General features: G+C 40.4%; 1 pseudogene; it reads left to right on the plus strand.

Annotated features, from left to right (window-relative positions):
* Nucleotides 1–3,235: 3,235 nt before the first annotated feature.
* Nucleotides 3,236–3,924, plus strand: LOC109460145 (peptidyl-prolyl cis-trans isomerase FKBP3; annotated as a pseudogene).
* The last annotated feature ends 6,380 nt before the right edge of the window (nt 3,925–10,304 follow it).

The following is a 10,304-nucleotide window of genomic DNA, read 5'->3' on the forward strand; positions in this document are numbered from 1 at the left end:
TGTGTTCCATGGACCTCTGGAAGTCTTGAAGTCCCTTTCAGGGGGTCTGCAAGGTCAAAACCATTTTCATTATAATTTCAAGACATCATTTCCGTTTTTCACTGTGTTGACATTGGTACTGATGGCACAAAAGCAGTGGTAAATTATTGATGCCATAGCCCAAATCAAGGCAGTAGCAACAAACTGTACTACCAAACAATGAGTGGCATCATTGTACTCGTATTCCTCTCTGCCAGGTAGTCTCGGAAAACACGAAATTCAGTTTCACTTAAGTATGTCCTTAAAGAAGCAGTACAAATAATTAATTTTATTAAACCACAATCCTTGAATACATTTTTTAAATATTCTGTGGGATTAAATTGAAAGAATACAAAAGGACTTCTGCAAACTAAAGTATGATGATTTTCTTGAGGAAAAGCACTTGTGCAATTGAGTTACAAGCTACACAAGACACTTTTTTCATGAAACACCATTTTTACTTTATTATAAAGCTGGATTTTACAAACTGCATATTTGGCAGACCATGTCTTGAAAGTGAATGAAGCATGTTTATCACTTAAGGAAAAAAATGATATTTAATAAAAATAATAATAATAATATTTGTGGCCAATGACACAATTTGAGCTTTCAAATGAAAAAATGGAATTTTTGAAAAACTTGTATCTTCTACCATGATAGCGGTTGATAGCTTCCCAATACTTAAAGACATTTCTGATGAGAATGGTGGTGATATTAATAAATGATTTTTATATTATACTGTATATTAAAATGTGTTACCATTTGAAATACCTGCAAAGTCAGTGAACCAATATTTTCCCAATGACCAATGCATGATGTTACAAAATCATCCGTGAGTGAAAGATCCATACAAAGTGCAAGATAGTCCAGTCAACATGGCTGAGTAAATGCTGTGCTTAGCTTCTCTCATGACCACATCAAAATTACAACTAAACTACAGAACAACCATCATTGAGAATTGCCTGAAGTCCAGCTGAAACAAAAGCCTATAACTAAGGACATACAAGGAAGCCACCTCAAGACTGGTAGGAGGAGCAGACATGCGGAATGGGCTGGTCTTGCACCCATGTGTGACCATTAATAATTGGGAGGGGTATCTCAGCTGTGAAGGTCCCCACCCCTGAGGAGCAAGGGGTTCGAGCCTAACACCAGACTCCCCAGCCCAGGGTTTCAGTCCTGGGGAGGGAAGTCCCCATAACTTCTGGTTGTGCAAACCAGCATAGATTGTGGCTGAGTGAGTCAAGGGGCAGCTGCAGTCCTAGGCACTCCTCTTAAAGGACCCGTTCATGGACTTACTTGCTAATGGACTAACTCACTCTGTGCTCCAGCACTAGGGCAGCAGCTGGAAAGGTGCCAGGGACATATGGGGAGAAACTAAGTTGTCTGGCTCCAGAGTAATGTCTGGAGGAGAAGCTTTCTCCTGGATGGAGGAGCTGGCAGAAGCCATTGTTTCTATGTTGAGCCCTCCCCCATCCCAGAGTGCAGATGCAGGTGGCCACCATATCTGAGTCTCCATCAACCAAGCTAACATTGTTTGTTCATCCCACCCTGGTAATTTCCTGAGACCCTGCCCGACCCAACTTTAGACACACCCATGCCACTTCTGGTGGCTTTCCCATATAAACAACCTGTCTTGGCTCATGCTGCAGATTTTCCGAAAATCTCTCAAAGGTTCACAAAACCCAAACAAACAGCATCTGGCTTCAGCATGTCCCACACCTCTGACTGAACATCCCTAAGCCTGGCACTAGTGAAAACCAGCCTGTTTGTGGCTTGGCCTCTTGAGGCACCTCCAAGCCCAGTGTGGGCAGTGACCATCTTCAAATTGCTTTGTGGTTCACACCGGGTGGCCCTGGGCAGGTCACTGGCTGTGGCTGAACTTGACCTGCAGCAGGTTCCCTCTCAGGAGGTCCCAGTGCTGGGACACCTGGTGGCCAGCTTCAAACCCAGCCAGAGCATCATCCAGCTGCCTCCAAGGATGGCACACCCAAAGGACAGGGTGTACAGGCACCAGAGTCCTGCTAAAGCAAACCCTGCTCTGTAGGATCAGCCCCTGCACAGCAGCTCCTCCACTGTAGTCACAGCCAGTCCTCACAACCAATCAGCCTGAAAGTCAATCCCTCTCACCAAGGTTCAACACACAAGGGACACAACTGGAGCACTCAGCCCTGGTGACCAGAGAGACTAAACCACTGGGCCCCATAGGACACCTAATACATAAGGCCATTCTACTAAGACAAGGAGGCATAGCAGCCCTACCTAATACATAGAAAGAAACACAGGGAAGCAGCCAAAATGGGAAGACAAAGAAACATTTCTCAAATAAAGGAACAGAACAAAGCTCCAAAAAAGAACTAAATAAAATGGAGACAAGAAACCTACCAGACACTGAGTTCCAAACACTGGTTATAAGGCTGCTCAGTGATCTCAGGGAGAATTTCAACAAATAGATAGGAAACATAAAAATGAAGATAGAAAACATAAAATAGAACCAATCAGGAATAATCACTACAATAATTGAAATGAAGAATACATAAGAGAAAATCAACAGTAGATTACATGCAGCAGAGGATCAAATCAGTAATTTAGAAGATAAAGTAGCAGGAAACACCCAAACAGAACAACAAAAAGAAGAAATAATCCAAAAAGAAAAAAAACGAAGACAGTTTAAGGGGCCTTTGGGACAATATTAAGCATAACAACATTCACATCATAGGGGTACCAGAGGAGAAGAGAGAGGAGCAAGGAATTGAAAACCTATTTGAAGAAATAATGACTAAAAAGTTTTCTAATCTGGCAAAGGAAATAGACATACAAGCCCAGGAAGTGCAGAGAGTCTCAAGGAGAACCCAGATAGGCCTACACCAAGACACATCATAATTAAAATGCCAAGGTTAAAGATAAAATCTTAAAAACAACAAGAGGAAAATAGTCAGTTACCTACAAGGGAGCTCCCATAAGACTGTCAACTGATTTCTCAACAAAAATTTTGCAGGTCCGAAGGGACTGGTACCAAGTATTGAAAGTGATGAAAAGCAAGGGCCTACAACCAAGATTACTCTACCCAGCAAATCTTTCATTTAGAATCAAAGGACAGATAAAGAGCTTCCCAGACAAGAAAAAGCTAAAGGAAGGAGTTCATTACCACCAAATCAGTATTACAAGGGATGTTAGAGGGACTTAAGATAAAAAATATAAACAAAAGCAGAGGCAGCAGGGGGAGATGGCGGCTGCCATCCCACAGTGGGCCTGGACCTTGGAGCAGCTGCGCCGAGAGCAGCTACCCCAGAAGGACATTATCAAGTTTCTACAGGACCACGGTTCAGATTCGTTTCTTGCAGAATATGAGTTATCAGGAAACATTAAAAATGTGGCCAAGACAGCTAACAAGGTTACATCCTATTTGGTTACAGCCTACAACCATCTTTTTTAAAATACGCATTTCAAGGGTACTGAAAGTATAAGTAAAGTGTCCAAGCAGGTGAAAAATGTGAAGCTTAATGAAGATAAACCCAAAGAAACCAAGTCTGAAGAGACTCTGGATGAGGGTCCACCAAAATACACAAAATCTTTTCTTAAAAAAGGGGATAAAACCAACTACCCCAAAAAGGGAGATGTTGTTCACTGCTGGTATACAGGAACACTACAGAACAGAACTGCTTTTGATACCAATATTCAAACGAGTTGAAAGAAGAATAAAAATGCCAAGCCTTTAAGTTTTAAGGTTGGAATAGACAAAGTTATCAGAGGATGGGATGAAGCACTCTTGACAATGAGGAAAGGAGAAAAGGCTCGACTAGAGATTGAACCAGAATGGGCTTATGGAAAGAAAGGACAGCCTGATGCCAAAATTCCACCAAATGCAAAACTTATTTTTGAAGTGGAATTGGTGGATATTGATTGAAATAACAATGCTTCAGAGCTAAAGACATCAGAAATGGCCTTGAAGAAACTTATGTAAATAATTATACCTGGTTACTGTTGTAAGGGAAAAGTCAACTGAAAGATTCAAGGAGCTAAGTTAGAACTTGTTTACTTGATCCCTCAACTTTTAAAAACCGTAATCCATTCTAAATCCCTGAAGTTTAAAATGTTTTACTACAACTATGTAAAATACTGGTTAAGGAGAACTCATTTTCCTTTTACCTCATGTTGTAAACTAAAAGGCTCAATAAAAATTTATCCAGCATCAAAAAAAAAAAAAAAAAAAAGAACAATAACATGGCAATAACCACATATCTATCAACAATTACTTTCAATGTAAATGGATTAAATACTTCAATCAAAAGACATAGGAGGGCTGAATGGATAAGTAAACAAAACCTGTACATATGCCGCCTACAAGAGACTCACTTCAGATTGAAAGATACACACAGACAGAAAGTAAAGAAATGGAAAAAGATATTTCATGAAAATTGAAATGAAAAAAAAAAAAGCTGGGGTAGCAATACTTATACCAAACAAAATAGACTTTAAAACAAAGGCTATAACAAGAGCCAAAGAAGAACCCGGTAATCTCACCTCTGGGTATTTATCTGAAGAGAACCCAAAACACTACTTCAAGGGGATGTGTGCATCCATATGTTCATTGCAACATTGTTTACAATGACCAAGATGTGGAGGGAACCTGGGTGTCTGTCGGTGGATAAATGGATAAAGAGGAGATGGTACAATGGAATATTGCTCAATCATGAAAGGGAATGGATTCTTATCATCTGTGGTGTCATAGATGGACCTGGGGGTATTGTGCTTAGGAGAGTATGTCAGACAAAGACAGATGCAATGTGATTTCATTTATATGTGGAATCTAAAGAACAAAATAAACAAACACAATAGAAAAAAACTCATAGATACAGAGAACATTTTGATGGTTGCCAGATGAGAGGGGACTTGAGGGTGGATGAAAAGGGGAAGGGGATTAAGAAGTACAAATTGGTTGTTATACAGTAGTCATGGGGATGCAGAGTATAGCATAAGGAATACAGTCAATAATATTTTAATAGCTATGTGTGGTATCAGACACGGGTGCTAGATTTCTTAGGGTGATAAATAGGAGGGACTTGTGGGCAGGTTGAAAAATGTGAAGCGATTAAGAAATACAAATTGGTAGTTACAAAATAGTCATGGAGATGTAAAGTAAAACATAGGGAATATAGTCACTAATATGATAATAACTGTGTATAGTGCCAGATGGGTACTAGACTAGTCAGAGGGATCACTTTTTAAATTATGTAAATGTCTAGCCACTAAGCTGTCCCTCTGAAATTAATATAAAATAATATTCAGTGTAAAAAAAAAAAGCGAAGTACAAGACAGACCAATGGACTTTAATATATCAGAGTCTGAAAAGTTTAATGATATGGTTTTAGATTTTACATTGCAACTAACTTTTAGAAATTTATCAGTTTTCATTTTAGTGAATAGTCAAAAAAGAAATCCACAATTATCTAAAAAGCTACTAAAATATTCCTTCTTTTCCAACCACATATATGTGTAAACCTGAATTTCTTTTAACATAGTTTAGCCAAAAAAAAAGAAAAGAAAAGAAAGAAAAGCTTATTTCAGCAGATTTAATACTGAAGCAGACATGAGAATCAGCTATATTAAGCCAGAAATTAAAGAGATTTACAGACTTGTAAAACAATGCCAATTATTAATTTTTTTATTTTGGAAAATATATTCTAAATAAATTTTTCATAAAAGTAGATTATGTTAATTTGGGGGGTTAATTATTGTTACTCTGAATAAGTTAAATATTTTTAAATTTCTCAGTTTTGTTTCCTAGAACAGTAAATATGAATAGATAGGATCCACATAAATAAAAGTCCTTTGAGGTCCTCATTTTTAATGTATAAAGAGATCTGGAGAACAAAACTTATGAAAATCACTAACATGGAATTTTAACTAAACTTCGAAGGGACCTGTTGTGGCCAAAGCTTTGGAAAGGAAAGGAGATAGCTCCTTCCACTCCTGTCCTAGAACAACCTCAACCTGCCCCCAGTGAGGCAGACACCCCCAGGGCATAATATAGGAAGAGGGAAGAGGAAACCTTCTCTCATTTCCTTTCCTGGAATGTGCCCTGACCAGCCTCGCTGTGAATGTCACACCCTGTCCTCCCAAACAAATGGCTGTGGAGGTTTCCCTATCACGGAAAATGCTGAGAACATCTCAGCCAGCCAGTCAGGAAAAGGAGGCCGCGGAGCTGGAGAACAAGGAGCACTGCTTGTCGTCCACACTTCTGTGTTGATTCTCCTTCTAGCCGACACTCCAATGAACAGCTTTGGATGTTTGAGCTCCCATCCTGGGTGCTTGGGGCTCTATACCTGGGCTTTGTATGTCCTCCATCTCCTCCCCGCCCCCAAGAAACAAGCTCATGGGGCACCTCTCCCAACCACCACTTATCCCACAAGCTTACAAAAATTCCTTTTCCACCCAGGAAATACTGGAGTAAATCACCGGGGGTCACCCCCACTGCCTCAGCATTGCAGAGCCAGGAGAGACCAGACAAACATGTGCTCTACCGGTGACTGTGAATGATTAGTGCAATTCACGAGAGGTGCTCTGAGACTCTGAAAAGAAATAGTGTGGTCAAGATGGTTGTGAGACACTCAGGATCTCATATTTCTTGGCTATGGACACACATGAGAATGAAACATTTAATGAAGAAATGATTCCAAACTTATCCAAATTCTTCCAGAAAACAAAAAAAAGAAGGTATACCACCACCACCACCCCGCTGATTTTATGAGGCCAGAGCAACCTTTGATATAAATAAATACATACTTCATATATATGTATATATGTATATGTCAATCTCAACCATGAACGTGAACATAAATGCAAAAAATTCTAAAAATTATACTAGGAAACTGAATATACAGTATAAGAAAGATTATATATCCTGGGATAAACTTGGGTTTATTCCAGGGTTGTAAATTTGATTTAACATTAGAAAATGAATACTCTACATAAACAAATAATACTCTACATAAACAGATTAAAAAAGAAAAATCATATGATCATTGCAGAAAAAAGACTGATAAAATTCAACATCCATTCACCATTTTTAAAAATGCTCCCTCTTAAACTAGGAGTAAAGGGGAATTTCCATGATCTGATAAAGAGTCTCTAACACAAAGGCTTACAAAAACATCAGGCTTGTTGACAGCTTTTCCTTTGAGATGAGGAATAAGACATGAATACCCACCATCATTATTTCTATTAATCAGAGTCCTACCTAATATAATACAGCAGGAAAAAGAAATTAAAAGTACCAGGATCGGGAAGGAGGAAACAAAATTGCATTTATTTGCTGATGTACATAAAATTTTCCAAGGAATCGATAAATTAAAATCAATAAGAGGGTTTAGCAAGATAGCTATTTTCAAAAACTCAAAATACACTAAATACAATGAGATATCCTTGCTTGTATCCTGTAACAACAACAACCACAACAAAAACACTGTTGGAAAAACTAGTGAAAGCCAAATAAAATCTGGAGTTTATTTATTAATAATGTCTCAATATTAATTTCTTAGTTTTGATAGATGTGCCACAGTTATGCAAGATGTTGACATCAGGGAAAATTGGTGTATACAGGAGCTATCTGTAGTATCTTTGCAGCTTTTCTGTAAATCTAAAATTAATCCAAAACAAAAATATTATTTATAAAAATTTTTTAAATCAAAATACAAAAGTCAATTGTACTTGTGTATACCAGCACTAAACAGGCAGAAAATGATTTTTTTTAAATTATACTACTTATCATTGAATATAAAAAATTCAAGTTCCTAGCAGCAAATAAAACAAAGCATATATAAGACCTGTACAGATAAAATAACTTTATCATTAGAGCTATTTAAAAAGACCTAAAACAAAGATATAGTATGTTTATTGATCACAAGACTCAATAGTATAAAGGTATCAATTCCTCCCAAATTTCTACAGCCTTTTAAATGTCTTCCTTACTCCCTCCCTCCCACCTTCCTTCTATCTCTCTCTCCCTACCCGCCCATCCTCCTGGCCTTTCTTTATTTTGGCAGAAGTTAACAAATTGTTAGTTCTAAATTTTATAAGGCAATGCAAAAAAAATCAAGAATAACACTAGGCAGCCTCAAAGAATAAAGTGGAAAGATTTGTTCTTCCAAAAGGGATCCATGGGGCACTGGGAAGAATGTGTTTTTACAAAGATGTGTTTACTTTTAACGAAAGTAAAAAGAAAATAACTAATATCTATTAAGTGCTAATATGTGCCAGGCACTGGTGCTACGCCTGTTTTGCATATATACTCATTCAATCCTCACAACATTGCAAAGACATAGCCACCATTAGTGCCTCATTTAACATCTTCAGGGAGTAGCAGGCAAAGCCAAGGAATATCAATGAGAACAAGGCCACGGCGAGGCCCACAGTGGAATGCCTGGTCCCCAAAGGGCTCTGGCTGCCAACACATTCCAAGAGATTAAGACACACGCTGAGCTCCCCATCTGAACTCACCTGCTCTACAAAAGTTATCTCCTGAGGTGAACCCAAAGGAACTAACTATTGGAACCACTTGGGGCTTGTTTCAGGTTAAAATCATCAGCCCCAAGCACTTGCAATGTTCAGGAAGTATTAGGAGGAAGGGGGCGGGTGGGTGGAGGGGATGGGGGTGCAGAGAGAAACTTCCTAGTACATTAGGATTGCTCCTGATGCCAAGAACAAATTGGGAATTCCCAGAATATTTCCTTTTGTTTTTTCCTCTTTAGCATTGTGCCCTTCACAGGACCCTTGGCATCTAACAAAAGCTGCCCAAATTCTGTTTTCAAATGTTATGCAAATCAACCCCCCTGCCCATGCCTCCTCTGTAGGACCAGGAAAAAACTAAGCAGTGAGCAGAGAAAGAGAAGGGCTGCTCTGGCTGGGCAGAGCCTTGAAGGCAGCACGTCCTGGGGTCAGGGACTTGGAGAACTATTAGTTTCTCCTCATAGTACAGTGCCTGGGGTGGGGCAGGGAGGCGGGGGGGGGGGGGGGGGAGGCACTGAAGCCCAGATCACCCAACTAATGTCACTCACCTATTCGAATTCCCGAAAGGAGTGGCAAATTAGTTTTGTTTATATACAGGCACACCTCCTGGCACTTATTAACCCAGGGTTACACCACCCGAAGAGACTAACTACTACTACCCAGGACAAAGGAGGAAGGAAGTGACAGCTGGGAGCTCTGGGACTTCATTTTAAGGTCTGTCCTTAGACTTCATCATGTACTGAAAAACTTTGATTGCCCTTGAAACTAAGGAACAAGGGGGAATGGTATATTCCAAAGAATGCGTGTCTTTTCCTTGACAAACAACCCCCACGGGCAATAATAATAATAACAACAACTATTATTTATATTTATTAAGTGCTTACTATATTTTGTAAGATTTTCACTCCCCCTAGAATCCCATGAGGGGGCACGACTGTGCCCATTTTGTAGATGCAGAAATAGAGGTTACATTTTGCCCAAAGCCAGTGTGGAAAAAGGGAGGGAGCCTGCATTTGATCATTTGATCGTGGAAGGGACTCCAGAGCCCAGATTCTTCAACACCTCCTTACGCTGCCTCTCTCATAGCAGGGATGCAAGAGAGGCTGAATATCCCAGCCTCATGTTCTCTGCAGCCCTCAGGTCACTCCCCAGAAGTCACTTAAGCCAGACCATAGGACCCACATGGCCTTTGGGGTCACAAGGGGCTCCCTAAGGGCAGCGGGGGTACCATGTTCACTAGTTCTCTGTCTTACCCAGAGGCCCTTGGGACAGGATATAAGGGCTGCAGTCAGTCCCTGCTTCTCGCTGTTGCATCCACACTCCCACTTGGTGAGCTCTGGGACCCCAAAGCAGGGGCTCAGTGCCCAGAGGCTGGTCCAGCAGAGTTGTGCTTGCGCACAGAAAGCTGTGTGCTGCGATTCAGGCACACCGTGACCTCCCCACCTTCCTACCCCTGGGCCTGGCTTCATCATGGATGTCTCATGGGGACAGTCCCAGCTCCTTCACTCAGGCAGGTGCAAGATACAGAATAGACACTGAAAATCATCCTGCATTTGGGGTGAAAGAATGCTCCCCACCCCTCAATCTCTGTCTCTGTCTGTCTGTCTGTCTGTCTCTCTCTGGGTGTCTCTCTCTTTGTCTCTCTGTCTCTCTCTCTGTCACACACACACACACACACACACACACACACACACACACACACACACACAGGCACACACGCAGAGCTCCCTATTTCCTGCGGACCACAGTGACTTTCCTTATCAGACAGAAGAACAAAGCCT

Source organism: Rhinolophus sinicus, linkage group LG15 (genome assembly GCF_036562045.2).
Source record: "Rhinolophus sinicus isolate RSC01 linkage group LG15, ASM3656204v1, whole genome shotgun sequence".
NCBI classification, from domain to species: domain Eukaryota; kingdom Metazoa; phylum Chordata; class Mammalia; order Chiroptera; family Rhinolophidae; genus Rhinolophus; species Rhinolophus sinicus.